Source organism: Mirounga angustirostris, unplaced genomic scaffold (assembly GCF_029215605.1).
Source record: "Mirounga angustirostris isolate CCGP_5_RB_7025 unplaced genomic scaffold, mMirAng1.0.hap1 SCAF_4, whole genome shotgun sequence".
NCBI lineage: Eukaryota > Metazoa > Chordata > Mammalia > Carnivora > Phocidae > Mirounga > Mirounga angustirostris.
In genome coordinates this window covers 154,847,314-154,872,496 of record NW_026991712.1, presented here as the reverse complement: position 1 = coordinate 154,872,496, position 25,183 = coordinate 154,847,314, and the positions used below count along the sequence as shown (strand labels likewise).

General features: G+C 39.7%; 2 long non-coding RNA genes across 2 annotated transcripts in view; one reads left to right on the top strand and one right to left on the bottom strand.

Annotated features, from left to right (window-relative positions):
• LOC135364190 (uncharacterized) overlaps window positions 1–12,036 on the top strand; it is a 25,895-nt gene extending 13,859 nt beyond the window's left edge. Inside the window, exon 3 of the long non-coding RNA XR_010410954.1 lies at window positions 11,294–12,036. This is a non-coding gene — a long non-coding RNA (uncharacterized LOC135364190). The remainder of the gene's footprint in view (window positions 1–11,293) is intronic.
• The window catches only part of LOC135364189 (uncharacterized), a 27,473-nt gene extending 2,290 nt beyond the window's left edge, over window positions 1–25,183 (bottom strand). The window contains exons 1-4 of the long non-coding RNA XR_010410953.1: window positions 24,999–25,183; window positions 15,111–15,203; window positions 13,997–14,095; window positions 4,494–4,657 (exon numbers count right to left, since the gene is read on the bottom strand). This is a non-coding gene — a long non-coding RNA (uncharacterized LOC135364189). The remainder of the gene's footprint in view (window positions 1–4,493; window positions 4,658–13,996; window positions 14,096–15,110; window positions 15,204–24,998) is intronic.

Genomic DNA, 25,183 nt, shown 5'->3' with positions numbered 1-25,183 from the left:
CATCCATTAAGGAAAACTCACAGCACCAAATACCTCTGTAACTAGGGATAAAGGACGGTGGCTGAAATGAGGATTGGGTAAAAACCTGTTTGAGAAGTGACTACTTCCCTAGGTCTTCTAAATTCCATGTGGCTGCCTAACTGTCCCCCTGTTACCACAGTAGAAGTCTGGAACTGGTTTTCTACGGAAGATGTGATAAGGACCTCTGGATTAGGGGATTCCAGGCAAAGTTAAGGTTTTGGGTACCTTGCAAAAACATGGAGATCAAATGACCATATGTATACTAAATGCTGAGGTGTCTCTAACCCATCCCCCACACTGCTTCCAGAGCATTGGCAACAGCTTAACCTCTACTCCTCAGGCAGGAAATGCAAGACTCCTTTCTGAGGAATCAATCTACTATCCTAAGAGAAAGACCTAAAGACACTAACATCATGGGTTTCCCCAACAAATGGCTTATCCGGGTCTGTCCACAGGGAGACTCAAAGTCAATAAACTCCACCTCATGCTCAAGCTTCCAGTGAGCTCCTTAACTTGTAATCATGAACAGACAACCAAAAATTATCATCTCTCTGAAGAAAGCTTCTGATATGAAAGACATAGATCATAACAACCAAACAGTAAACAGAAAAAAAAATCTCTGGCATGGAGGAGGGTTGGGGGATAGGGTAATGGGGTGATGGATGTTAAGGAGGGCATGTGATGTATTAAGCATTGGGTATTATATAAGACTGATGAATCACTGAACTCTACCTCTGAAACTAACAATACATTATATGTTAATTAATTGAATTTAAATTTTAAAAAAAGAAAAAAATTTCTGAGGAAATAAAGCCTCTTTATGGAGTAGAAAATTCCTCAGAGAAGGACACCTAGGTGGCTCAGTCAGTTAAGTGTCTGCCTTTGGCTCAGGTCATGATCCCAGAGTCCTGGAGTCCCTCATCGGGCTCCTTGCTCAGCGGGGAACTTGCTTCTCCCTCTGCCTGCCTCTTCCCCTGCTTGTGCTCTCTCTCTCTCTCTCTGACAAATAAATAAATAAAATTTAAAAAAAGAGAATTCCTCAGAGAGAAGAGAGAACACATCTATAAAACAAGAATAGGATGTCATTAATAAATTAATAAAAGGAGCATTCAGAATGAAAATAAAAATCCTCTTAGGGGTGAAGGGCATCAAAGGGTACAAACTTACTGTTGTAAAATAAATAAGTCATAGCGATATAATGTACAGCATGGTGACTATAGTTACTACTTTATTGCACATTTGAAAGTTGCTAAGAGAGTAAATCTTAACAATTCCCACCACACACACAAAAATTCCGTAACTATGTATAGTGATGGATGTTAACTAGACCTACTGTGATCATTTTGCAATGTATACAAATATTGAATCATGTTGTTTACCTAAAACTAATACAATGTTTTATGTCAGTTATACCTCAATAAAAAAATAATTACAGAAACAGGAAAAAAACTTGGAAATTAAATACAATGATAGCAGAAATCCAAATATTAATAGATAAATTTGAAGAAATCTCTTAAAAGTACTCCAAAAATGAGTTAAAGGTGAAAAATAAGAGAGAAAAGGTGAAAAAGTTAGATGACCAGTCCAAAAGTTACAACATCAGAATAATAGGCATCCTAGAAAAAGCAGAGGGGAGGGAATCATTAATGAAACAATTCAAGAAAATTTCCCAGAATTCAGGTTTCTAAATTTGAAAGAGCCATGGCAAAAAGTTTGAAGTGACTAGAGCATGAGGAGGTTAGGACCACTTAGTAAAGGACCTTTTAAGCCATTCTTAGGAGCTTAAATTTTATCCAGTAGGCACAGCAGAGATTTTTAAGTAGGGAATGACCAGATTAGATTGTATATTAAGGAGCTGGGCAGGGTTGCATTAGGATAAACAATGGTGTGGAGAAGAGAGAAAATAATTACAAAGAGAATGATTCCAAAATTATTTAAAATGGTTAGGAAAGAAATGTTGAAGCAGATTTAAGAGCTATTTAGGAGGTGGACTAGGCGAAATTTGAAAGAAATTAAAGTAGAAAATGTTTTCTAGGTTTCTCATTTATATTGTATAGTAAAAATTAAAGTCAATAACCAAAATAGAAAATTCAAGAGTGGAGATTTAAAGGAAAGGATTACATGTTCACTTTGGGACATTAGGCTTGAGGTGCTTGTGAGACATCTAGGTATAAATGGACTGAAGCTCAAGAGAATATCTTAGGGGGCACCTGGGTGGCTCAGTCGTTGAGTATCTGCCTTCGGCTCAGGTCATGATCCCCAGGGTCCTGGGATTGAGCCCCGCATCAGGCTCCCTGCTCGGTGGGAAGCCTGCTTCTCTCTCTCCCACTCCCTCTGCTTGTGTTCCTGCTCTCGCTCTCTCTCTCTGTCAAATTTTTTTTTTTTACAGAGAGAGACACAGCGAGAGAGGGAACAGGCAGGGGGAATGGGAGAGGGAGAAGCAGGCCTCTCACGGAGCAGAGAGCCCAATGCAGGGCTCAATCCCAGGACCCTGGGATCATGACCTGAGCCGAAGGCAGACAATTAACAACTGAGCCACCCAGGCGCCCCATAAATAAAATCTTTTAAACAAAAGAGAGAGAATATCTTAGGACAAGGGAGAATTTGGTCCAGCTTAGGGTAAAGGTTGGAATCTTATGGAAGAAATGGGTCACGCTAAGCAAGTGTATAGAGTTGGAGAGTGGGGCAGACAGGGAATGAAATCAAATGATCACCAACAATTAGGAGGTGGACACACAGGAAGAAGTGAACAAAAGAGAGTGGAGTTACACAAGAAGCAGATAATGAAAGTGAACAAAAGAGAGTGGAGTTACACAAGAAGCAGATAATGAGAATGGCCAAATGAAGAATGGAAGTTAAGAAGGGAAGGCAAAACAAACAAAAAAGCATTGAAGAGGTGAAATAAGATAAAGATAGGGAAAAATTGGGTTTGACCATTAAGAGATTCAGTTTTAATATTGTGGTGGGTCATACACCAGATTTTAGTTTCTTAAGGATTGAATAGGAGAGGAAGAAATGAGGACATATAAACACGAAAGACTGTAATACAAGGCAGTATGTGTATTATGTTAGAAGATAAACATATAGGGGCAGCTGCGTGGCTCGGTTGGTTAAGCATCCAGCTCTTGATTTTGGCTCAGGTCATGATCTCAGGGTCGTGGGATCGAGCCCCACATTGGGCTCTGCGCTCAGTGGGGAGTCTGCTTGTCCCTCTCCCTCCACTGCTGCCCATCTCTAAAGTAAATAAATAAAATATTTTTTAAAAAAGAACATAAACGGGGCACCTGGGTGGCTCAGTTGGTTGAGCAACTGCCTTCAGCTCAGGTCATGATCCTGGAGTCCTGGGATCGAGTCCCGCATCGGGCTCCCTGCTCAGCAGGGAGTCTGCTACTCCATCTAACCCTCCCCCTTCTTGTGCTCTCTCTCTCTCATTCTCTCTCTCTCAAATAAATAAAATCTTCTAAAAAAAAAAAAAGAACATAAACATATATTCTTCTACTCTGTTAGTAGCAGTCTGCTGTCCATGGTCTGTTGTCTACATGGTAGCTGCCTTCCTGCTGGACTCCAAACTACCCAGACAACACTGCCTTATTCCAACCTCTAATACTCATCCCCTTGCCTATTCAACAGGAGAGCACATTCTGCTTCCTAGAACCAGCAGCTCAGTAGAGCTGATGGGCCCCTACTACTCAAGATTTTCTTCCATTCAGCTCTCTTCCTTCTAGAACACCCAGAAAGGGTTGGAGAGGAGTAGATTAAATTATGGTCAGCACAATTTCCCCACACCTGCAACTTTTACAGCCACCATTCTCTAGGACTTGTCATGTAGTCTAGTCCCTGCACCAGACTTCTTCATTCATGTTTTTCTCGCAAATGTGCTATGAACTCTCCCTCAAATCCTGTCCTGCAAACAAATATGTATATGCCAGAATTCAAACGTGGGCCAAGTTCAGGTTCTTTCTCAGATTTCTGGACTTGAAGCAAACCACAGAATTTCACTGGAAATATTTTTCACTTTCCTCAAAAGTTCCATGGCAAATAAAAGGCTGGAGATAGATAGGAAATATGGAGAAAAATATTAATAACTAACATAAATTGAGCACTTACTATGCATCAGACACTAAGCTAAATCCTTTATATATATTTTACAGGTAAGGAAACTGGATTCAGAAAGTAACAAAGTAATGTGGTTGCTAAATAGCAGAGATATTATTTGGAACCTATGCAGTGTTGGTCCAGAGTTCTTGCTAGATTAAGGGCAAGGAATTAAACTCTGAATAAAAAACAACACAAGTACATTGTCTCTGCCCCCAATTATCCATTTTTAGTTGGAAGTTCAGTTTAATAAAAGGACAAGAAAGTAAATAAAGGAAATGTCAAGGAAGCGTAAGAGCCAAATACATAAAACAAGGTATCAAAAATAGAATCAAACATCAGTTATGATGATAGAAGCAAGCAAGTTAAAATCTTACATTAAAAAAAAACTTGGGGCGCCTGGGTGGCTCAGTCGTTAAGTGTCTGCCTTTGGCTCGGGTCATGATCCCAGGGTCCTAGGATCGAGTCCCACCTCGGGCTCCCTGCTCAGCGGGGAGTCTGCTCCTCCCTCTCCCACTCCCTCTGCTTGTGTTCCGTCTCTCTGTCAAATAAATAAATGAAATCTTTTAAAAAATAAAATAAAAATAAAAATAAATAAAAACTAGGGGTGCCTGGGTGGCTTAGTTGGTTAAGCAGCTGCCTTCAGCTCAGGTCATGATCCCAGGGTCCTGGGATCGAGCCCCACATCAGGCTCCCTACTCAGCAGAGAGCCTGCTTCTCCCTTTCCCTCTGCCTACCACTCTGCCTACTTGTGCTCTCTATCTCTGTGTCAAATAAATAAATAATATCTTTAAAAAATAATAAATAAATAAATAAAAACTTACATTGAAGGACTAAGACTGAAGAATTCATGTCAAGCTGATAATTAGGGCGTAAGAATTTAACTCCCTTTGTATCAATCAGAATCCAGCCTGCTGGGTGGACGAGAAATATGCTGAGGGATGCAGGTCACAGCTAGTACATGAGGATTGCTAGGTGAGCACTACTAGGCGTCCTTCATGTTGTCAAAAAACAGCTCACTGAAACCAGGAAATGAAGACTCTTTCTCCTATGGATTGCAGTGTCCCTCCAGAACTCTCTATTGACGAAGACTAATATCAAGCTAACTGACAAAGTTTACAGGGTCCATTATCAAAAATGGGACAAAGAACTGGGGTGCCTGGGTGGCTCAGTTGTTAAGCGTCTGCCTTTGGCTCGGGTCATGATCCCGGGGTCTTGGGATTGAGCCCTGCATCGGGCTCTCTGCTCAGCGGGAAGCCTGCTTCTCCCTCTCCCACTCCCCCTGCTTGTGTTCCCTCTCTCACTCTCTCTCTCTCTGTCAAATAAATAAATAAAATCTTTTTTAAAAATGGGACAAAGAAGAGTGCATTTGGATCTAAGAAACAATAATAACTGCCCAGTTCATCCCTTTAATTTCCATATACACCCTTCTTCATACATTCCAACTTCCATAAAACAATAAAATAAGTGTTTCCACCTAACAAGTTAGCCAACAACAATTTGTATAGAAAATAATAAAGAGAAAAAGGAAAGAGAATAAAATAGTTAAATATACAAATAAATATACTACACATAATCAGTGAAGAGAAAATAGACAAAGCTACTACAGTCCTCATTTTGGCAATTGGTTCTGAGGCCATAGTTAGTATCTGTGACTTCCTTCTTCCACTAACCACAGTAACCATTCTGGTCTTTTATACATTAGGGTGATCTGAACCTTCATTTTGGAAGGGCCCTCCAATAGTCCTGCCTTTGTTTGATTGCTGTAGTTTTCTATAACCTTTACTTTGTGTGTGGGAGTATTAAAAGTAGCCCCAGAGCCCCCAGCTCTGGTTCCAGAATCATTCTTTTTCTCCATGTAGCAACAACTTGATTTATCCATGGTAATCAGGGAATAATCATCCAGTAGAGTAATTCTTTTATCTCCCTGTTGGTTTAGTGTCATAAAAAGCCCAAATAGCCAGATGGAGTTTCATCTTCTAATTCAGTGGAACTATTATTGTATGTATTCCCTATTAGAAGCAAAGATCTCCAAACCAGCAGAACTCAAAGTAGCTGAAAGAGGAAGCAAAATTCCTGAGTTGGTTACTAAATATTAATTGTGAGAGGAGCCATCCCCACTTCCTCCCCTTGATTTCTAGATTCCAGATATGGAGGAGACAGCACCATATAAAAGTCTCTGATTCAAAGATATACTGCATACCGTAAGACAAAATCCTATCCTTTCATGGTGTCATCTCCTAACTTGATAATTTAGTCTTTCTTTAAGATTCATCCAACTTCTGCAGAGGCCAAACTGGTATGTTAAATGCAGATGTGATAGGTATCAGCATCCCAGCATGTGTCAAGTCTTTGATGGTGGTACTAATACCTGCAATTCCTGCAGGGATGCCGTATTGCTTCTGGTTTGCTATTTTGATAGAGAGGGTTAGCCTTTCTACCACAATGGCTCTCATTCCAATTATATGTTCGGGAACTGGGGAAAGAACCATAGGATATGTCTGTGGACCAACTGGTCCCACCTTAACTTACGCTAAGACTCCCATCTATCACCTTCCAATCATAGCCCCCACTGTAGCCACAGTGTCATTTTGGATCTCCTGTGATTAACATTAATACCTGAAAGATCTAGATATTCCTGTTTTTTTCCAGTGCATAGACACTCTAGCAAATGGGTGAATGTCCCTTTGGACAAGGCCTGGAGGAAGATTTATGATGTATTCATGCAGCAATGCTGCAAGATCATTCCTCATGGGAAGGAAGACTCCCACTCAATCAAAGGATTCTACATTTGTGAACTGGCTTAAGTTTGGAAACTGGGCAAGTGGCCTTGACTCTCCATTGTGGTAACTCAAGTCAGATTTTTGGCCACACAACAAAGACCAGGCTGTTCATCTCTTTTACTCCAAGGGATATCATGATCAATTAGTCACAACCAAAGGTCCCTATGGGCCAGAGCACTCTTATTACTAATAAAATCCCTTCTGCCATTTAGAGTAAACATGCCCACCTTGTCTTTTATGGTTAAGTGCTGCCACTTGACCTCTGCTACTTGGACTTCCACCATTTCTAGTGAAATCAGGGAGTTCATCACAATGGCAGCATCTTGCACGTTCATACCTTTCCCACAAAGGAGAGCAACCACAAACCTCTCTAATGTATTTCTCAATGTTTAGTATTTCTCTTCTCACTAATGTATTTTTTTTAAGATTTTTTATTTATTTATTTGACAGAGAGAGACACAGCAAGAGAGGGAACACAAGCAGGGAGAGTGGGGGAGGGAGAAGCAGGCTTCCGTCTGAGCAGGGAGCCCGATGCGGGGCTCGATCCCAGGACCCTGGGATCATGACCTGAGCCGAAGGCAGGCGCTTAACAACTGAGCCACCCAGGCGCCCCTCACTAATGTATTTTTCAATGTCTTAGTGGCAGGAGTGTCATCCAGGCCTCCCCAGGAGTTATAGTTGGAGGATAAGCATGCCATTTGTATAAGATAAATCCACTCTAACCTTCCTGTCCTCTTAAGTCTTTGGATACCCTTCTTTACTCCAGGCCAGCGAAGCTCTGGTATCTTATCCTCATTCAACAGGCTACCAGTGAGCCAAAATTTTAGTCAACCAGCCCATTAAGCTGTTAGAGCCACCTCCATTTGCATAAATTAATACATTAAATCTGGAATTTCTAGTAAGCAGCCCCATATCAATGAATTCTTCCTGATCTAGTTATGCTTTGCCTTCTTTGATCTGATACCCTTAGAATCTACTACACATGTTTCCAGGTTTCTGCTAGCACTGTATATATTAGCTAAACCTTGTGATAATTCATTTAATGTACTAGCTACTCCTTTCTGGGCCATATTGTATATCAGACTCTCTAGAGTAGACTGAGATTTGAACCTACTTATGGTTCTAGTGGCAACCAAGTATGATTGTGGTGTTTCTTACAGAGGATGCACACCCCCTTGCAAGCCATCTATCCTCAATCAGGTTATTGCCAGGTTTTCAAGCAAAACAGGGCTAGTTTCCTCAGAGTCCTGCCTTTTGGAGATGATGGATATGTTTATGGCATAAATTGTGGTGATGGTTTCATGGATGTATACTTATCTCCAAACTCATCAAGTTGTATACACTAAATATGTACAGCTTTTTGTATGTCAGTCACTTTTTGAACTCAATAATGTGGCTCTAAAAAAAAAAATTTTAGGGTGCCTGGGTGGCTCAATTGGTTAAACGGCTGCCTTCAGCTCAGGTCATGATCCTGGGGTCTTGGGATCGAGCTCTGCATTGGGCTCCCTGCTCAGTGGGGAGTCTGCTTCTCCCTCTGCCTCTGCCCCTGCCCCCTGCTCATGCTCTCTCTCTCAATCACTCTATCAAATAAATAAATAAAGTCTTTTTAAAAATAAAAATTAATTTTAAATTAAAAAAAGAATTATATTGCCTTAGGTTTTGCCAATCCCTCTATTAGAGGAAGAAGGGGATGATAAGAGGTTTACCACTGCTCAGAAGTTCTCCCCTCTACTCCTTCCTTCTGGGTTGCTGCCACCACCTAAACCAGGCAGCAGCACAAAGCAGTCTCTCACTGTCACTAACACATGCTACCCACTCTTGCCAGTTATCTCCATGAGTGTCAGGTGATACTTTCCCAAGTCAATACGACTTTTAAATGCTGAAAATATAAGGGGACATGGAGTTTATTTGAGAAGAAGGAACCTAGTAGGTTACCCCATTTAGAAAGAGCACTGATGGTGAACTAAGCTAAAATGTTGAGGAGAGGGTTTAAAGAACAAACAACTTTTTTTTAAAAGAAATAACAACTATTAAAATTCACTGGCAGTCATTATTAGTGATAACAGGTGCTTTAGGTCCAAAGAGAAATGGAGAAATAGTGCTATGAGTAAAGTAGCATTGGAAACATAATTGAGTCATATAAATCATGGGAACTTTCTAGGAACAATCATGTATTTACAGGAAGCTTATTCTTCTTGGTCTAAAATGAAAGATCTGAAGAAGGAGAAATAGACAGTAATATATTCATCAAAGACTATATCAAAAACTTTTGGAATAAAAAGTACATCTAGAATCAATGAATTGAATAAGTTCATACCTTTGTTTTGGCTAATGTTACACTCTATGATTTACACATTAGAGGATGTATCTTTTGGGGGCCCCTAAGCCATGTTATTCAGCTTCCCACATCTATTTATAACTAAATTATTAATTAGTTACCTTTCTTAAGTTCAAACCATATCTCTCCCATTGATGCCCATGCAGATGCCCTTTCAACATATTACCCATATAGTGAGTAGAGTGCTGTCCATGAAGACATCAGGATTCCTTATGGAAAATATCTAGCCAGCTAATTACTTTGTAATTATACCAAATGCAGTTGCCTTTTAGGCCACAAGTTCTTATGAGAGTAAACATTTTTTTGAGATTAAACATTTTAAAATATAAGTTGAAGACATATTAGAAAAAAATCACTATCTTTTTCCTCCCAGGAACAAAAACTAAGAGCAGATAAGAATCTAGAAAGTTACTCATCAGTGTACAAAAACAGACTTAGAGTCTTTCCTTTGCTGCCAGAGTGGTGCTGATTTCAGCGTAACAGCATCCTTCACTTGAGAAGCCCTGTCACTCATCAGTGATGTTCACTTTGGTTAATTAGAAATACTAAAATAACATGGGAATTATTTTGCTAGCCTAAAAGAGCATGAATAAATTATATAAAAGCCATGAGTAAACAGAACATTCACATTAGCTTTTCATAATGGTTCCCATCTCAACTTCACAGACTTAAAATGTCTCCAGAGTTCAATGTGACACAGTCAGAATAAAGCTCAACTGGGCTCAACCACACTTTAGATATATAATGAGTTCTTGTGCAATAGACAGCAGGCTGCAGGGGTAAGGAATCAGCTTCCTTGAAATGTATATTGGCCATACAATCATGTACACTTAAATAGAAATAAAGGATAAATTTTTTACTAAGGATGCAGTGTAACATTGGGATAAATTATTTTACTATGATGATCCATTTCAGAGGCTTCACTGAAAATAATCGTGGAGAACAAAAGGTAGTAACTACCCTTGTCTCAGGTCTCGGAAAGATACAGAGTACTGGTTCTTGCCAGAATGAATGATACCACATAGGAGAGAAGAGAACTCCTCTGACATGCTGTTTCTCTCCTCCTTTAAGAAGGACAACCACAATCCTAGTCAGGGCTGCCCCTAGGGAATTCAGGGTATAGAAAAAGATTTTGGGGATGCCTGGGTGGCTCAATCAGTTAAGCATCTGCCTTCAGCTCAGGTCATGATCCCAGGGTCCTGGGATTGAGTCCCACATTGGGCTCCTTGCTTGGTGATGAGCCTGCTTCTTGCTCTGCCTGCTGCTCTCCCTGCTTGTGCTCACGCTCTCTTTCTCTCTCTCTCTGACAAATAAAATCTTTTAAAAAAAGGAAAAAAAAGAAAAAAATTTTTGTATAGGGCCCCTATCTGTATAAAAATTTTACTTCATCCAAAACCAGCATGTCAGCATCATTCTGGTGACCCAATTTCATGCAATCCCATAAAAGAATACCTTGATGGGGGCACCTGGGTGGCTTAGTTGGTTAAGTGTCTGACTTTGGTTCAAGTTATGATCCCAGGGTCCTGGGATGGGGCCCCGCCTTGGACTCTGGGCTCAGCAGGGAGTCTGCTTGTCCCTCTGCCCCTCCCCCTGCTCCTGCTCTCTCTCTCTCTCTCTCAAATAAATAAATAAATAAAATCTTTAAAAGAAGAAAAAGAATACCTTGATTACTAGGGAGTATCCAATCTCCAGACCACCTTCCTGAAACTGGGACTTAGCCATGGGACCCTATAACAGCCCATAATATGAATCCCATAGTTATTCAGAATGGCTGATCAATTCCATGCATGATGTAGAAATAATTAGAAAATGAGATTTAAAATAATTTTCAATAGTATCAAAAAACATCAAATACTTAAGTATAAGTTTAACGAAGTATGTGAAAAACCTGTACACTAAAAACTACAAAACCTAGAAAAATTAAAGAAAACCTAAATAAATGGAGAGATATATCATGTTTGTGGATTGGAAGACTCAATATTGTTAAGATGCCAATTCTCCCCAAATTAGTTCAATCAATTTACGGAAGGGTGTCTTTTGTTGTTGTTGTTTTTAGAAATTGACAAGCAGTTTCATAAATGTATATGGAAATGCAAAGGACCTAGAAGGAACCAAACAATCCTGGAAAAGCAAACAAGCTGGAGGACTTATACTACCTGACTTCAATACCTACTATAAAACTTCAGTATTGGGGCACCTGGGTGGCTCAGTCAGTTAAGCGTCTGCCTTTGGCTCAGGTCATGATCCTGGAGTCCTGGGATCCAGCTCCCGCTCAGTGAGGAGTCTGCTTCTCCCTCTCCCTCTGCCCTTCACTCCTGTTCTCTCTCACTCATTCTCTCTCTCAAATAAATAAAGTCTTTAAAAAAAAACTTCAGTATTAAGACAGTGTGATGCTGACATATAGACATATATGGATATATGTGGATAGACATATAAATCAATGGAACTGAATAGCAAACCCATAAATAACTCACAGGTATATGGTGAGTCAAAGGTACCAGAGCAATCCATTAGGAAAAGGAAATCCCTTCAATAAATAGTATTGCTATTATAAATAAAGATGCTATGAACAGGTGATTATCCATATAAAGAAAATGAACCTCAACCCCTACCTCATACCATACACAAAAATTAATTCATGACAGACCTAAATGTAAAATCTAAAACTATAAAACTTCTAGAAAAAAATAGGAGACACGGGAGCAGGCAAATTTTCTTAGACATGACACAGAAAGCAGTAATCAGAAAAGAAAGCAAGTGATAAATTAGACTTCATCAAAATATAAAACTTCTGTTCATCAAAAAATATCATTAAAAAAGTCATAGGCAAGCCACACAATGGAAGAATATACTCATAAAATATATATCTGACAAAGGATTTATATTCAAATTTATAGTTTCCTAAAGTGAATATATAGGCAAAATCTTTGACATAGATCATTCAGAAAGAAAGATATACGAAAGGCCAATATGCACATGAAAAAGTATTCAACATTATTACTCACCAAGAAAATGCAAATTTAAACCACCATGAAATACCACTAACACCCTACAATGGCTAAAAAAATTTTAAACTGGCCATCACCTAATATTGAAAAGGATGTGGAACAAACAGAACTCTCAGACATTGTTGGTGGGAATTAAAAATGGAACACTTTGGAAAAAGGCTAGGCAATTTCAAACATAAACCTATTCTTTATTTAGAAGTTTCACTCCCAAGTATTTAGCCAAGAGAACTAAAAATACATAGCAATAAAAAGACTGTATAAGAATGTTCATAGCAGCTTTATTTATAATAGCTTCAGGATCATGGGATTGAGCCCCACATTGGGCTCTGCGCTCAGCACAGATTCTGTTTGTCCCTCTCCCTCTGTTCCTCCCCCAGCTCTCTCTCTCTTCCTCTTTCCCTCTCAAATAAATAAATAAATAAACTCTTTTTTTAAAAAAAGAAGTATGAAGAAACAAACTCTTGATACATACACCAACATGGATAAATGTCATGAGCATAATGCTAAGCAAAAGAAGCTATACACAAAAGAGAGTACATGTTGTATGATTCCATTTATAAGAATTTCTAGAATACTTGGGGCACCTGGGTAGCTCAGTCAGTTAAGCGTCCAACTCTTGATCTGGGCTCAGGTTATGATCTCAGGGTTGTGAGATCGAGCCCTGCATTGCGCTCCATGCTGGGCATGGAGCCTGCTTAAGATTCTCTCTCTCCCTTTCCCTCTGTCCGTCCCCACAATCGATCTCCCAAGCGATCATGCACACTATCCCTCTCTCTCTCTTTCAAGAATAAATAAATAAAAATTTTTTTAAGTTTAAAAAATTAGCCGGGCTCACCACATTTCCTGGTAAGACCCTGTGATCAAAAAGTTCATTTTCCCGGGACACCTGGGTGGCTCAGTCAGTTAAGCGGCTGCCTTTGGCTCAGGTCATGATCCCAGGGTCCTCGAATCAAGTCCCACATCGGGCTCCTTGCTCAGCGGGGAGCCTGCTTCTCCCTCTGCCTGCAGCTTCACCTGCCTGTGCTGTCTCTCGCTCTCTCTCTCTGGCAAATAAATAAAATCTTAAAAAAAAATTAGGGGTGCCTGGGTGGCTCAGTCATTAAGCGTCTGCCTTCGGCTCACGTCGTGATCCCGGGGTCCTGGGATCGAGCTCCGCATCGGGCTCCCTGCTCAGCGGGAAGCCTGCTTCTCCCTCTCCCACTCCCCCTGCTGGTGTCCCCTTTCTTGCGCGCGCGCGCTCTCTCTCTCTGTGTCAAATAAATAAATAGAATATTTTTTAAAAATTAAAAAAGAAAAAGTTAAAAAAAAAAAAGTTCATTTTCCCACTGCCTAAAGACTATTTTAAACCTCCTCCTCCACTCTCCTCCAACCTTCCACCTTCCCTGTCTCCTAATACAAAGAGTTACTCCCACCACTAAACCTACAGGTCTAGGGCGCCTGGGTGGCTCAGTTGGTTGAGCGACTGCCCTCAGCTCAGGTCATGATCCCAGAGTCACAGGATTGAATCCCACATCGGGCTCCCTGCTCAAAGGGGAGTCTGCTTCTCCCTCTGACTCTCTCTCACTCTCTCTCTCTCAAATAAATAAATAAAATCTTTTTAAATAAATAAATAAGCCTACAGGTCTACTAGTATCCACATTCACACCTTTCTCTTCCCTCCTATTCCAAAGAAAGAAGAGGCATTTCTTCTCTCCAATGTCAGCCCCTCTGCCTGAGCCCTAGAGTCCTGCCCCTCACCCCCACCATCCCACCTTCTCAGAAATCTTCTGCCTTTGATTATCACTTTCTTCTCTATCTTCTCTGCTGGCTCCTTTCCGTCAACTTTCAACCACACTCAAATCTCTTCCATCCTAAAAACAAAAAATATAAAACCTTGATTATACATTTTCCCTAACTACTGCCTTATTGCCCTCGCCCTTCAGAAACAAATTTCTTGAAAGAGTTATAACACTAATTGTGTCAACTTCTTCCATTTCCCTCACTCTTTGGCCACTCCAGTCTGGCTTCCACCTCCACCACTTCATTTGAAATGCCTCTTAATAAGATCACCAATAACCTCCATATCACTAAGACAAAAGAATAATTTTCAGTCCTTATCTTCCTTGGACACTAAGTAGCATTTGATAGCCCCTCCTTATCAAAAACCTTCTCAAAGTTTCTGTGACTCCATATTCCCTGGCCTAAGTCTCATTTGCTAACCTCTTGTCTTCTACCAGAACTCTATATGCTGGAGTTTCCTAGGTCAATGTCTTAGACCTCTCTCAACACATTGTACCTCTCCTGCATGATCTCATTTGCTCCCATCTATATGCCAAGGGCTCCCAAATGGATTTCTTCAGCCTAAATTTTGCTTCATACTCCAGAATAATATATTTAAATCTCTGTAGTGGTTTCAGATGTCCTAGGGGCCTCTCAAACTCTGCATGTCCAAAGTTGAACTCCCATACTTGCTTCCCATAGGACTCCCTGTATCAATGTCTGGCACTACTTTCCACACAATAGCTCAAGCCAGAGATCTAGACATCCTTGACTTTTACATTTCCCTCACCACACACATCCAATTAATCACCAAATTTTGGAAATTCTACTTTTAAATATCTTTCAAATCTTCATTATCTCTGGTTCATCCTAGTCCAAGACATTATTCCCTCTTCTTAGATTCCAGTTATAGCATGCCTAATGATCTTCTTGTCTTCAATCCCACAGGCCTCCAGTCTTTTTAACATAAAACAACCAGAAAGGTCTTTCTAAATTTACATTTAATCACTTTCCTCACTACTCCCCAGTCTGCTTAAAAACATGTAGTGACTTCCAACTGCCCTAATGATAAAATAAAAACTACTCAGTATGGCCTATCAAGCTTACCTCTACAGTTTGATTTTATGCCTCTCTCCTTCAGTCTCTTTCTTCCAACAATACGCAGACAAGTATACCAGTTGAATCCTCTGGGAAGGAATGCTGAGATGGAGTCAGAAAGGCAAAAGGCTTATTGGGAGTAAGACTTAGGAAAAGGGAGCAAGCAGGATTGGGCAAAAGGAGCCATGAGGATCGCAATACAGATCTGTAGAAGTCTTTGCCAGTCCAATGGGGAGCTCTGGAGCAAAGACTGCACAGTACAGGACTTCCACGTTAGGCACAATCTTAGTCATTGGCTGAAGCTGTAGGAGAAAAGCATAACTGCCTCTCAAAAGCTGAGGTGGAACTGAAGGAGTTAACAGCTGGCTGTCAGTGGACCATACCCTTAATAGTCCTTTTTTTGAAGGGGGAGCAGCCATTTTCATTGTCTGCCACAAGGGGGCACATAACAAAAGCCCCTTCTGAAGCCTAGGGTTTTGGGGAACACTTCCTAAGGAAGTAACATTTAAACTGAGGCCTGTTTGGTAGATTAAAATAGGCCAGGGAAGAGTGAGAGGATTTCAGACCAGGGAACAACAGTATGTGGGAAGGCTGTAAGTGGCAAGGGTGCAGGATTCTTGAAGGAACTGAAAAAGGACCCATGTGGCTGAGATCAATGTGTTGAGCACAATGTTGGTTCCAGCATGTACTCAAGAAATGAGTTTTTTTCAAACTGAATGTATATAAGATTTTTTGAGGACTTCTAATTAAAATTGCCCACCCGTGGGCCCCACACAGAGATTCTGATGCAGTAGGTCTGGTGCAGAGTCATTACCTGTGTTTGTTTGTTTTTTTTTTTTTTAAGATTTTATTTATTTATTTATTTGAGAGAGAGAGAGAGAAACAGCATGAGAGGGGATAGGGTCAGAGGGAGAAGCAGACTCCCCGCCGAGCCGGGAGCCCAATGTGGGACTCGATCCCAGGACTCCGGGATCATGACCCGAGCCGAAGGCAGTCGCCCAACCACCTGAGCCACCCAGGCGCCCCATTACCTGTGTTTTAATAAGCACTTTACCCTGAGGATTCCAAAGTAGGTGGTTTACAATACACACCTCGAGGATTGTGATAAACAGTAGCTGTTTGTCTCCCATAGACTGTGAGTTTCTCTCAGGGAGTTTACTAGCACTGAGTATAAAATATGTATTTGATAAATATTTGACGAATGAATAAATGACAAAAAATGGAGGCAGGGCCATGTAATAAGAATAGGATACCTAAAACCACCTTGTCAACTATAAATAAAATGTTCTATACTGTAAACAGTGACTTTCAATTTTTTTGACCATATCCCACACTAAGAAATACATTTTACATTGTGACTTGGCACACACACACACACACACACTATACACTATACACACAGCTCTAAAACAACAGATTGACATGCCAATAGTTAGCCTTACTGCATGTGAAGCAATCTGATATTTTCTGTTCTATTCTATCCTTTTTCAGAAAATACATTGTCTTAATGACTCATCAATGAGTCTTGTACACATTAAAAAACAATGAGTAAAGTGACATTTTTCCCACTACTCCTTGACCCACCCTGTCTCCGTTCCCCAGCATGATATAGTCTTGCTAAATTAGCAACAAGTACCTAGTTCTGTGAACTTAATTTTCAAGTCTGTACAGCTGCTTCCCCAAAAGGTCCTTCTCCCTTTCCTTTCTTGAGTGATTCCCACTTATTCTGTCCTGTCGTATGGCCTAAAAACCTTTCCCTCTCCTGGGCTAAGACACCATAGTGTTCTTGTCACTGTCACTCTGTATGGAAATTATCTGTTTACCTATCCATACCCTTCAGCAGACTCAAAACTTAGAAGTCAAGGATTGGATAAAATGAGCACTCAAAAAATGGTTTTCACATACCTGAATAAAATCAAATTGCTGTTCTATGTTATTTTGAGAGGGGAAATCTGGGTGCTGGAGGGGCAGAAGGGAGGCATGAGATAAATGATATAATTTATGGGGGTGCCTGGGTGGCTCAGTTAGTTAAGCATCTGCCTTCAGCTCAGGTCATGATCCCAGGGTCATGGGATTGAGCCCCGCATTGGGCTCCCTGCTCAGCGGGGAGCCTGCTTCTCCCTCTCCCTCTGTTGCTCCCCCTGCTTGTGCTCTCTCACGCTCTCTGTCAAATAAATAAATAAATAAAATCTTTAAATATATATATATATGTTGTTAAAAACATGAAACTTCTGTAGACAAACCAAGAGAAACCTCACATTTTCAGAACCTACAAATTCTGACTCACTAAAACTATTCACTATTAGGTTTTAGTTCAAGTAGATGCAGGTTTTTGCTCTGTGGTTTTTATACAGAGCCTAAATATTTAAATGTTTTAAACATAAATATTAACTGATTTACTGAGAAGTGATAAAGGCTTTGGTGCTTTGATTCAAACTGATTGAATCAAAGACATAACCTCAAAGTGCCGCATATGATGGCCATAAATGAGATGGACACATTGCCCTTAGAGGGGGTAGAGCGGCTGTGCTCCTCAGCAACACCCAAAAGGCCCCTTGGCTAATGTCCACCTACAAAGTGAGGAGTTGAAATTACAAGGTCTTGTCTTTTCTTCACTCGTACAGTTACTCTGTTAGTTGAATGTATTTATACTCTATTTTGGGGACAGTATTAACAAAATCCGATAACATTTTTTAAGCTTTTATTTAAATTCCAGTTAGTAAACATACTCCAATAACATTTTAAAGATGTTTGTGTTGCCTTTATAAACTATTTAGTTTTTGTGAAGATTTAAAGTATTTTTGTCATTTCTCAGTTCCCTTCCTTCACTTTAAGCATTTCTACTTAAAGGGGCTCTTGACACTTTCACTCCTCTCTCTGTCCCTAGAATCTTTCTTTTGTCTTGTATTCCCCCTCTTCTCTTGAGTAATCAGAAACCAAAAGGATCCTTGAACCGCAGCTCTTTGACAGTTGAAGGAGGTCAGGGACTACCTTTCATCATACTTTATAAAGGAGGATGCCACAGAGTGAGGCTCAACCCTTGACTCCTGAGAGGTAGGGTTGGTATTCAGCAGAGTTGGCAACAATGCAGGAATCTGAGAGGAAAATGAAGAAGTATGGTTCCTTATGAAATGTCTATTGTGCAGTCTCATTCTGTTCTTCTGGTGTACCAACTCTAGGTAAAATCAACCTAGATTTAATTTTTAGTCTCCATTTTTTCTATTAAGATTTGAAAATTGCCACATACTAGACCACCAGTAAACTGTGTATTTACCAAATACATTTGTGAAATGGACTTGCTTCCATTCTGAAAGCATGTGGTCTAACACTGAGCCCTCTACTTGTTCATGCTTAATATAGAAGAGAATTAAAAGAACTGTCATAATATTTACAATGAATGCTATGTTGTAAATATACATTTACAATACTATGCCTATTGAGACCTTTTGTCTTCTGAGATTTTTTACCAACATCCAGAAACCCTTGTCAGTTATGAGTCATATAAACAATATTAGTAGAAATTTAAAAAAAAAGAAAAAATTACTCTCAATCCCACCACTGCAACAAATCAAAACTCTTTTTATTTCCCCATTTCCTGTCCTTGCCTCTGTATCTATTAGATATTTCACTTGCAAATGACTAAATAATAAAGGAATTGCTGAAAAGTATTGCTTCAGATGAGACTTGACCCAGCAGCTCAAACTAAATCACCAAGTAAGTACTAAGTTTCTTTCATATACTCTATTCTGCCTACCACTGTGTTGCTTTATCCTCAGGCACAACATGGTAACCTTAGGGAGTTCCAGTCTCTCCCAGTATGTTAGCAAAATAGCTGCAGAAGTTCTAGATCCCACATCCTCACACCTCATCAAGCCCTAGCAAATAGTGTCTAATTAGGTTACCTGTCCATCCATGAACCAACCACTATGGCCAGGAAGATGAAGTTCAGATACACCTATATGGTATTATCAGGACCCACCTATATGGCTGAGAACTGGTGAGAAGTGGTTTCCTTAAAAACAAAACATAGGAGGGGCACCTGGGTGGCACAGTTGGTTAAGTGTCCAACTCTTGGTTTTGCTCAGGTCCAGATCTCAGGGTCGTAAGACAGAGCCCCATGTAGGACTCTGCACTCAGCATGGAGTCTGCTTGAGACTCTCTCTCCCTCTGCCCCTCCCCCCACTGCACCCCCGCATGTGCTCTTGCCCTCTCTCAAATAAATACAAAAATCTTTAAAAAAAAAATACATGCTCTTAGGAAAAATAAAGGATGCTAAACAATATATGCCTGCTACTGTGTGCAAGCTTGATTTGTTTTATCATTATAATCTCGGCCTGAATGTGATTTTATTTTATTTATTTTTATTTTTATTTTTTAAAGATTTTATTTATTTGACAGAGAGAGACAACAGCGAGAAAGGGAACACAAGCAGGGGGAGTGGGAGAGGGAGAAGCAGGCCTCCCGTGGAGCAGGGAGCCCGATGCGGGTCTCAATCCCAGGGCCCTGGGATCATGACCTGAGCCGAAGGCAGATGCTTAACAACTGAGCCACCCAGGTGCCCTTGAATGTGATTTTATATTCTGCTTTTTAAATCTATCTTCTATAGAATTATATTTCAATGTGCTGGGCCGATGATAAGCATAATTTCAATGCTGTTAGATTTATGCCATTTCTAGTGACTCTGTCATCATTTAAACTTGAATGTGAACATTGTTGACACTAATGAAAAAGCTAATGACAAGTCATTCAAATAATCTAAGCATGTAAAATTAATCATCCATGGAAGCTGTTGTATCAATGATCAATGATTATGATACATACAATGATCAAAATGATACATACAATGATCAAAACACATCTTTGGGGATGCCTGGGTGGCTCAGTCAGTTAAGCATCTGCCTTCAGCTCAGGTCATGATCCCAGCGTCCTGGGATCGAGTCCTGCATCAGGCTCCCTGCTCAGCAGGAGCCTGTTTCTCCCTCTGCCTGCTGCTCCCCCTGCTTGTGCTCTCTCTCTCTCTCTCTGTGTCAAATATTTAAATTAAAAATCTTAAAAAAAACCCCACATCTTTGGTATATAGCTTAACACAAAAATAATAATAATCCAATTTAAAAAAGAAACAGACATTTCTCCAAAGAGACATACAGATGGCCAACAGACACATGAGAAGATGCTCAATATCATTCATCATCAGGGAATGCAAATCCAAACCACCATGAGGGGTGCCTGGCTAGCTCAGTAGGAAGAACATGTGACTCTTTTCTTTAAATTTAAATTCAATTAATTAACATATAATGTATTATTGGTTTCAGGGGTACAGGTTTGTGATTCATCAGTCTTATATAATATCCAGTGTTCATTACAACACATACCCTCCCCAGTGTCCATCACCCAATTACCCCATCCCTCCACCCCCTTCCCTCCAGCAACCCTCAGTTTGTTTCCTATGATTAAGAGTCTCTTATGGTTTGTCTCCCTCTCCGGTTTCATTTTGTTTCATTTTTTCCTCTCTTCCCCTATGATCCTCTGCCTTGTTTCTTAAATTCCATATATCAGTGAGATCACATGATAATTGTCTTTCTCTGATTGACTTATTTCGCTTAGCATAATATCCTCTAGTTCCATCCACATTGTTGCAAATGGCAAGATTTCATTTTTGATGGCTATGTAATATTCCATTATATATATACTTATTTATCCATTCATCTGTCAATGGGCATCTTCTTTATCCATTCATCTGTCAATGGACATCTAGGCTTTTTCCGTAGTTTGGCTATTGTGTACATGAGCATGTGACTCTTGATCATGGGGTCGTGAGTTCGAGCCCAAAATGGGGTGTAGAGATAACTTAGAAATAAAATCTTAAGGAGCACCTGGGTGGCTCAGGTCATGATCCCAGGGTCCTGAGATCGAGCCCCGCATTGGGTTCCCTGCTCAGCAGGAAGCCTGCTTCTCCCTCGCCCACTCCCCCTGCTTGTGTTCCCTCTCTTACTGTGTCTCCCTCTGTCAAATAAATAAATAAAATCTTAAAAAAAATAAATAAAATCTTAAAAAACAAAACAAAAAACACCATGAGATATCACCTCACACCTGTCAGAATGGCAAAAATCAAAAACACAAGAAACAGGGATGCCTGGCTGGCTTAATCAGTAGAGCATGCAACTCTTGATCTCAGGGTCATGAGTTCAAGCTGCATGTTGGGGGTAGAGTTTACTTTAAAAATTTTTTTAAAAACAAAAATACAAGAAACAAGTGTTGGTGAGGATGTGGAGAAAAAGAAACCCTGTTGCACTGTTGGTGAGAATGCAAACTAGTGCAGCCACTCTTGAAAACAGTATGGAGGTTCCTCAAAAAAGTAAAAATAGAATTACCCAATATTCAGTAATTACACTACTGGGTATTTACCCAAAGAATATGAAAACACTAATTTGAAAAGATATATGCAGCTTTGTGTTTATTGCAGCATTATTTATAATAGCCAAATGATGGAAGCAGCCCAAGTGTCCACGGATAGATGAATGGATAATGAAGATGTGGTATATATACAATAGAATATTATTCAGCCATAAAAAAAGAATGAAGTCTTGCCATTGCAACAATCTGAATGGATCTAGAAAGTATAATGCTTAGCGAGATAAGTCAGTCAGAGAAAGACAAACATAATATGATTTCACTCACAGGTGGAATTTAAGAAACAAAACAAATGAACAAAGAAAGAAAGATAAATCAGAAAACAGACTCTTAACTATAGAGAACAAACTGATGATTACCAGAGGGGAGGTGGGTGGGGGGATGGGTGAAATAGGTGATGGGGATTAAAGAGTACACTTATCTTGATGAGCACTGAGTAATGTACAGAAACGATGAATCACTATATTGTACACTTGAAACTAATATAACACTACATGTTAACTATACTGAAATTTTTAAAAATAAATAAATAAATAAACCAGTATCACTAAGGCTGAAAAAAAGAAAAACCACATCTTGTGTGGTCAAGAGTTTAAGACCAAGACTTTCAGTGAATATTTATTCACTGCTTTATTTGCTTATTCAACAGACATTCAGCAAGTGCCCATGTGTACCAATGTGTCCTTAGCAGTGGGGAATAAAAAGATTAAACAAACCTGGTCCCTGACCTCAGGAATATATGGTTTTTATCAACCTTTTCCCTAAACCTCATTCAGGGTTTTGTAATTGTGTTTTCTGTATAATTTACTTTGATGTAGCAAAATTCAGTAACAACCTCAAGTTTATATCTCTGATAAGTTTCTTCCCTGGAGCAACCTGGACGTTATTTCAGGCTTCAGACAGACTCTCAAGCCACAGGACTGCAGTGTCTGACTACAAAGCAGATTTTTGCCTATCTGTTTATGTGCTTCCAGAACTCATTATCAGCATATAATAATTCCTAGAGATATAAAGGAAGATTTGACTAAATAGAGACATTACCATATTCCTGGATGTCAATCCTTCTCCAATTAATGTATTTTTAAGTACAATTCTAATCATCTTCAAATTAATTTTTTAATTATAACATGATTTAAAGATAATGTGACTATCTTCTGGAAGAATATAAAATAAAAAATGAGTGAAGATTCTCTCTTCAAGAAACTTTAAATGTTTTAAAAACTATAATTAAAACAGTGAAGAATTCCAAATAACATATGTAGAGAGTCCACCCCTAGGATGCATAGCTTAATTTCTGCCCTCTCCCCTCCAAGGGTCGGTTATACTTACTCTCTATGAAAGGATAGGGCAGGGAAAGGGAAAAAACAGTAACTTTACAGTGAAGAAACTTGGCAAACATGACCCTAACCACATGATGAGAGTTAACATCATCAGTGATGTCAACTGACTATCATTTACCCCTGATGGGATATGCAGAGAAGAGCATCAGCTCATAAACCCAGTTTAATCATGAGAAAAACATTAGACAAACTCAGATTCGGGGACATTTTACATAATACTTAGCCAGTACATCTCAAGACCATCAAAGTCATGAGAAACAAGGAAAGACTAAGAAACTACCATGTACCAGAGAGACTAATAGAAGTTAGGGACTCCTGGGTGGCTCAGGCAGTTAAGCATCTGCCTTTGGCTCAGGTCATGATCCCAGGGTCCTGGGATGGAGTCCCACATCAGGCTCCCTGATGAGCAAGGAGCCTGCTGCTCCCCTTGCTTGTGTGTGTGCACGCGCACTCTCTCTCTCTCTGATAAACAAATAAAATCTTTTTTTTAATGTCAAAAAAATTAAAAATTAAAAAAAAAATTTTTTTTTAAGTCATAACCACTAAATGCCCTGGATTGAAACAGAAAGAGAACATTAATAGGAAAATGGGTGAAACTCAAAGTCTTGCATTTGGCTAATTATAATGTACCAATGTTAGTTTCTTAGTTTTGAAAAATGTACCATGGTAATTAATGTAAGATGTTAACAATGGGGGAAACTGAGTGAGGGGTATACCAGAGCTCTCTGTACTCTCATTATAACTTTTCTGTAAATCTAAAATTATTCTAAAATAAAAGTTTATTTTAAAAAATAGCATGATGTTGGCATATTTACACATAGATAGAGCAGTAAGATTGAAGATATTGCCTAGAAATAGATTTAGTATATAAGAATATAAGAAAAAGAAGGTATTATAAATTATGGGTAATATATATACTATTCAACAAATAAGGTTGGACCACAGTTGTTCAGCAATTTGAAATGAAATCCAACCTGACACTTACTTCCACGTATTCATCTATGAATAATCTATAAATGTTTACTGAGCACCACCTATATGCCAGACATTATGTTAGGTATTAACACTGCTCCTGCTCTCAAGGTACTTACAATTTAATGAGAAATGAGACATGAATAAGTAATTAGAAATGTAATTATTGTAAAGAGAAAATTCTGAGTGTTCAAAGGGTTCCTAACCTAGTACAAGGCATCAAGGAAGTCTTAGACTCAGAAAGTGACATTTAGGCTAACATCTAAAGACCGGCAGAAATTAGTCAGATAGCAAGGGAGTGAAGAGTATTCTAGGAAGAGAGTACAACCCAAGTAAAGGCCTGAGATGTATGAGATGACCTAAGGAGAATGGTTTGTGTGGCAAGAACAGACAAGAGCTGAGGAAATAGTCCTAAGGTACCCTAACACTAAAGAATGAACGGTGGAGAAAGAGCCAGGCTTAAGACAGAGAAGCAGAGATGTACAGGGAACTCCAAAAGAGAATGGCAATATTAAAGCCAAGAACAGAAATTGTTAAATGCTGCTAAAGGTTATAGTGTCCTTTGGATTTAGCAACATGAGATTATTAGTAATCTTAATAAGAGCATTGGAATGATAGGAATGAAAGCCAGATTAAGTGGTTTGAAAAGGGCAAGGAATAGAACTTCTGGTTTGAAGATGGCAAAATGATCAGTTACAGCAGTCTTAAAAATGCACTCCTTTCACCAGACTGAAAAATGCATTGGGAAGGGAGCACTAGCATCCCTGGAAGGCTCTGTATTGCCATTCTCTGCAAGACAGTGGGAAATGCTGTCATTGAAATGGACTTCCTGAATTCAGTGTGCGATAAGAGTGATGGAGGCCAAGTGGAGCACTTAACTGTTAAAAGATAAGGCAGGCATCTCTCTTGTTCTGGTGTGCGTGGGGGCAGGGGGCGCACATGGGCAAAGATAACCAGAGCAGGGCACTTTTACTTGGCAGAAACAATACACCTTCATTATCTTGTCTCAAGTCTGTGTCAACTCTCCAATTCTCTGTCATAATCTAGACTGTATAGAGGCTTTGATCTATCATCTTTCCATATTATGTAACCAACTTCCATAGGTAGTTGATTCACTACCTTGATAACATCTTGCTGACTATACCTAACAAACAGGAAATTGCTTAACAATTACCTTAGAGGGGCACCTGGGTGGCTCAGTCGTTAAGCTTCTGTCTTCGGCTCAGGTCATGATCCCAGGGTGCTGGGATCGAGCCCAGCATCGGGCTCCCTGCTCAGCGGGAAGCCTGCTTCTCCCTCTCCCACTCCCCCTGCTTGTGTTCCCTCTCTCGCTGTCTCTCTCTGTCAAATAAATAAATC